At 42.2% G+C, this 6000-nt stretch overlaps 1 protein-coding gene across 5 annotated transcripts in view; it reads left to right on the top strand.

Moving 5' to 3' along the window:
- The first annotated feature begins 1403 nt into the window (after positions 1–1403).
- LOC5578803 (furin-like protease 1) overlaps positions 1404–6000 on the top strand; it is an 826626-nt gene continuing 822029 nt past the window's right edge. Inside the window, exons 1-2 of one of the 5 annotated variants that reach the window (XM_021854004.1) lie at positions 1404–1562; positions 2535–2822. The gene's annotated coding sequence lies outside the window, so the exon portion shown is untranslated. Of the gene's footprint in view, positions 2823–6000 lie in introns of all 5 variants that reach the window. The other 4 variants (XM_021854002.1, XM_021854003.1, XM_021854005.1 and 1 more) reach the window with 4 other exon arrangements.

Below are 6000 nucleotides of genomic sequence, written 5' to 3'. Positions count from 1 at the left end.
AACGGTCATGGTTTGCTTTGGATTTTGATGGTCGTGTAGAAACATGTGAATGTCGAGGTGGTAAATGTTTGCTACAGTACATTTCCCATCCCTGGTACTAACTATCTATTGGTTTCCCGTTTGCATAGGTTTTTTTTGACGTTAACTACGTCTTACGGCAATATACTGGGTGTCAATTGAAAATCTAAAATAATGCGACCGTCACGAAATTATGTAAGATTTTGAATACTATTAACTCAGCCATTTATCGGTAGATTTTAAATATTTTCCCACCAATTGGTTGGAAATTTATACAAAATTTTACTCAAATGGAGAAAACTTTCGATTTTTGACGATAGACTGTCGAAAATTGGGAAAATGTCGACCCCTTTCTTACGCAACCAAACCCTTGATTCCTTTTGGTTGGCAAGTGCACTATAAAAGCAGACCGATTTCTGCTTCTTTGCGCATTCTTTTTTTTTACGTTAACTACGTCTTATGGCAATAAGGCAATCCATGCATCCAGCTGCGATCAGCTGGTTTTTTTTGCTTACCATGAGCTTTTGACGTTTCGCGATAGGAGTGACCGTTCGATTACAAAGGAAAATGTTAAGCCCTGATAACACTCGCATGTTATGTTTACTCTTCCGTTTCGGTTGCATGCACACTTTTAGCTGTCAGTCCTATCGCGGAAAGTCCTCATGGATAGCCTTATATACTGGGTGTCAATTGAAAATCTAAAATGTTGCGACCGTCATTATATGATGTTAGAGTTCGAACCATAAGAAGGCTGCAACGTGCTGCAACTATGACAATCGACTAAAATTCAAATGCAGAAAATCACTTGTCGTAGTTAACGTCATGCGGTCGTGTCCTGTACACAACCCCCTCTGATTTTTTTTTGTAATGTGCTATGTTGAACTATAAATAGAAAAATATGTCACAAAGCAAATTGTGCTTCAATCAGTAGGATGTAAGAACACTTACCTTATAAAAAGACTACATATCTGAACGATTGGTGATTTGCCGGTAAAATATCTTCTTCCAAATCACGTGTTCGGGATGGCAATTTCGCGCTCCCGTCGTAGAGATGTCCACAAAATCCAAGAGATGTCGATACTAGTTTCTAGCTTGAAACCGAATTATATCGAAATTACTTTCATGATCTTGCGTCAGCCTGTGACACCTGTCACTTCGTAACAAAACATGCTCACATACATACAGTTGTAACTGTGCATATAGGGTGTTTGTATGGTTTTGTAGGAAGCTTGCCAAGCCGGAATGGCTACGCACACGACCACGTGCAGCAGGCCGCGGACAGCGTGCAATGGGACAAACGGCGTAAAAATTCCAATTCAGTCCAGAGAAAGAGAGGAGACAAAACGGAACGGGATAGGTCGGCTCGGAGCTCGTTGGTCGCCTGCTCGTCGGTTTCAGTCACTTCGGATCAGCTGACGGGATTGGATGTGTGCCCCCGTTCGTTCGTTCGTTCGCTCCGTTCGTTCATTCATTCCTTCGATTGACCGCTTAGTAGTGTGTGGTGCGTTCCGGCAGTCAGTGGCCACCAAGGCGGGCAAGTTGAGGTCAGTCCAGTTCTACGGTCGAAGCTTGAACTACTTAATAATTGCAAAGGGGATACTATTAGTCGCGAAGCGCATCACGACGATCTCTTCTTCGGCAGTGGTGTAGTTGTGCTCTGTGGGAAACGGGACGGCCAGAGAGTCTACAGAAGCAGAGGAGATAGAGGCATTTCGGTCAAAGTAAAGAGATGAGGAACGAGATTGATTAGCGGGTAGCCATCGTCGACGTCGTGGCCAGTCTGTTTGACCTTTTCGAGTGGGATTTTTACGCCACGCGAGTCAATTGAAGTGTTTACTGCGCGTTGGAATCTTGGGGTCGGAGTTGTTAGAAATCGGAACCGTTCCGAGAGTGTGAATTGACCCCGCATTGATTGGATCGTTAAGACCGTTTGCGGAAACTATCCAGCACAGACAACCCGCTCTGGAGGTGAGAGTGTCTACCGAACTTGAGAGAAGAAAAGGGCGAGCTGGTTTCGTTGGTCGCCAATTTGGTTTTGCTTTTGAGACACACAGACGAGATTTGGGACAGCCGTGGCCCTGTGTGGCGCCGTGTATTGCTCGGTGTTTTATTTCGGTAGTGATTGTGGATTTTGGTTATTCTTTCATTAGAAGCTTCTGGGATTGAATGTCAGATACGCAGTCTGAGCACTTCAACCAGAGAAAGGTGTCAGTGTTACGGTATTTTCGTTCTTCGTCGTACATCCAATTCGCATTCATTTGAGACCGGAGTAACAGAAGAAAACACCACAGTGAGAAGAAGCAGGAAGATTTGACGTTTGTATAACCACAACACAACTACATCATCATCATCGAACATCACGATTTACAAAAAAGTTACATCTAGGCCTATAGTCGTCACCATTGCGTGTAAGGTGATGTTAGTGATTTGACGTTCCGCTTTGATGCGTTCTTCTGCGAGTCGCGAAAAAGAGTTAATAGATTATATTTGCATCACTACCGAATCGTGTTCTCCAGGATTTAGCAGTGTGAGTGTTCGATGTGCATGAAGAGCAACAACAGCAAGAGCATCGTCTAGCAATAACAACCATAAGAGATTATACGGGGCGACGACAGCAGTGGAAGATTCAGGAAGAAGAAGCAAACAAAATAATCATTGAAGATTTATAATACCGACACACATCGGGGCAAAAGAAGCGCCCACCTATATAGGAAGGAGTATCGGTGAAGAAGAGAAGGAGTGAGAAGGCAGCTCAAGCTCAGCTCTACTTTTGTGGTCGTGCTGATTGGTGTATTCATGTAAAGGTACGTGCGTTCGTTCGTCCGCGAGAAGTCGTGAGCCGAAGCGACGAATCGAGTCGAGGTGCATGCATCGCGTTTGTTGTTGGGAATGTATAGTTAATAAAATTTCTATGAGGAAGACAACGACAGCCAGTCAGGCATATAGTCATAACAACACACGGGTTTTTAGAGAGGCAAGTGAATTTCAGCGTTTTGTTTTACTGGGGAAGGCGGTTTATGTGCGGTGGACGAGGACACGACATTAATCGGAACTGCCTCCGGGGATGGCTTGATGAGCGGAGAACCCCAAAAAAAAGGGGAGCTTGTTTGGAGTTTTGTGGTTTCGTGTGTTGTGGCCGTTGGGGAGAAGAATAATCAGCAATTAAGAATGAACAAAACAATTTGACGAGTTCAATACTCTTTATTATGTTTTGTAAGTAATTTGTAGTGCCTGCAGTCAACAGGTGGATAATAATACAACATAAATTGAACTAATTAAAATTCAAACTTCGGCACATGTACAAACTGCCAAAAAAATTAACCAATCACCTTAGCAAAAATTGTAGACAACGAAATAACTACAATTTTGTTAAGTTAATGCTTGTGTATAAAACTGTTTAATAGGAATAAGAGCACAAAGAAGTAACAAAGTTGTCTTTCAGAGTAGTAAGAATACTGCTTAACCGAAAGACCTTTAAATTAATGTTTGTCAACGGAACACTCGATACAATTAAATTTAGTAGAAAAAAGCTTAATGAACCATGATTATAGTAAACGTAGTTTTTTATAGTTAATCGTTAATAAGTAGCCGAAAATATGGGACAAAAAAATTGTGTGTGTCTCATTCACTGAATTAGGAATCGAAAGCGAGCAGATACAAAGGTTTGTTATACCTGCACAGTGCATGAACATGAATTTTCTTGTCTACGACACCGAATTCATGAACGTAGAAAAGAATGTTCGAGATACAAGGGATGGTACACAAATTTTTCACGCTAAATTTCAACTTTTTTGACCCTCTCCCCCCCCCTTTGTCACACTTTTTGTATGAGCCCTTCAAAATTTTTGTAAGGCTTGTCACGCTTGGCTTGACCCCCTCCCTCCCCTTGGAGCGTGACGTAATTTGTGCATGACCCCCAATCTTGAATTATTAGAAAAGGTGAAACAATCCAAATAACCCCTATCGTTCTGCATGTTGCTGGGGTACACCGCCATCGGTTATATCATTCCTTCTGTTGGGAGCATATTCCAGAATATTCTTCATATTGATGGATATAAAATTTCTTATGAATTGACGCATGCTACGTAACCGCCTACTTTTATTTTTCCTGTACACATGAAAAAAATTTGTAATAATAATTGTAGCTTACGCAACAAATCGAAACGAGTCAAGTCGTTGCGCAACTGATCTAAGCGATTTGTAGTCAATCAATACGCAACAGAAATTAGTAGCATTATGAACTCTTACGATACACAATCTTCGATATTGAAAAGAAAACCGTTTCAGGATTGATAGGCGTGATAAAAAAACAGCCTATTTCAGTGAGAAATTGTTAAAAGAGAATGTTCAAGAATAATAAAAATATGACCTCACGAAACATATCGACTGGGGAAAATATATTGAAGCGATCACCGTAGGTGAGTAATCGGTCGATTTACTTCCTTTGCTGGAAGAATATCAATTCTTATCCACGTTGATTATAAACACTGCTCTTCAAGCTCAGCGTAAACCGGTTCCAGGATCTTCAGTACGACGTCGGCCACCCACCCCACAGTGGGATGGCGAATGCACCGGAGTCTATCGCGGAAGATCAGATGCGTTTAAAGAATGTCGGAAACGTGGCACGCGCGATAACTACGATCGGTATTGTTCTCTTGACCGTAAGTTCAAGAGCCTCGTGAAAGCGAAGAAACGCGGTTACTGAAGGAATTTCGTTAATGGTCTATCACGGGAAACGTCGATGCGAACTCTTTGGACGGTCGGAAGAAGAACGTGGAATGCGGTATCGGTAAATCAGGATCGTGAAAGCTCTTCTCGATGGATATTCGACTTCGCGAAGAAAATTTGCCTGGATTCTGTCCGAGTTCAAACGATCACACGAGATTATCCAGACGAAAGGAATGATATGGACTCAACTTTTTCGATGGCAGAATTCTCACTTGCTCTCCTTTCATGTAACAATTCTGCCCCAGGTATAGACAGGATTAAGTTCAACTTGCTCAAAAACCTCCCAGACGTCGCAAAGAGGGGCTTGTTGAACTTATTAAATGCATTCTTGGAGAGCAACATTGTTTCGGATGATTGGAGACAAGTGAGAGTTATTGCCATCCAAAAACCAGGAAAGCCTTCTTCGGACTGCAACTCGTACCGTCCTATTGGGATGTTGTTGTGTCTTCGAAAGTTGTAGAGAAGATGATTCTCTTTCGGCTGGACAAATGGGTTGAATCGAATTGCCTTCTCTCAGATACTCAATTTGGATTCCGCAGAGGCAAAGGAACGAGCGATTGTCTTGCGTTGCTTTCAACTGAAATTCAACTGGCCTATGCTCAAAAAGAACAAATGGGCTCAGTCTTTTTGGATATTAAGGGTGCTTTTGATGCACTGTGCGTAGATGTCCTTTCAGACAAACTCCACGAGTGTGGACTTTCCCCGATTTTGAACAACTACTTGTACAATTTATTGTCTGAGAAGCACATGTTTTTCTCACATGGAAACTCGACAACTTTGCATATAAGTTACATGGGTCTCCCCCAGGGCTCGTGTTTAAGTCCTTTTCTTTACAATTTTTACGCAAGAGATATTGATGATTATCTCATGAGAAATTGCTCATTAAGACAGCTTGCGGATGACGCCGTTGTTTCTGTCACAGGACCAGAGGCGGACGATTTGCAAGGACCGTTGCAAGACACTCTGGACAATTTGTCCGCATGGGTTGTAATGCTGGGTATCGAATGAAGCTCCAGCGTATTCAGTATCGCTGTCTTCGGATCGCTTTAGGCTGTATGAACTCGACTCATACCATAAGCTTAGAGGTATTAGCAGGAATACTGCCTTTATCAGATTGGTTCGTGGAATTGTCGTTAAGGTTCCTTATCCGCTGTGAAGTGTTAAACCCGTTGGTAATTGAAAATTTTGAGAAGCTAATTGAACGAAATCCTCAAAAAAGATTTATGACATTGTATTACTCATACATGACTCTGG

This window comes from Aedes aegypti, chromosome 3 (assembly GCF_002204515.2).
Source record: "Aedes aegypti strain LVP_AGWG chromosome 3, AaegL5.0 Primary Assembly, whole genome shotgun sequence".
NCBI classification, from domain to species: domain Eukaryota; kingdom Metazoa; phylum Arthropoda; class Insecta; order Diptera; family Culicidae; genus Aedes; species Aedes aegypti.
Note: the sequence above shows the minus strand (reverse complement) of the source record. Positions and strands in the feature narration are given on the sequence as shown.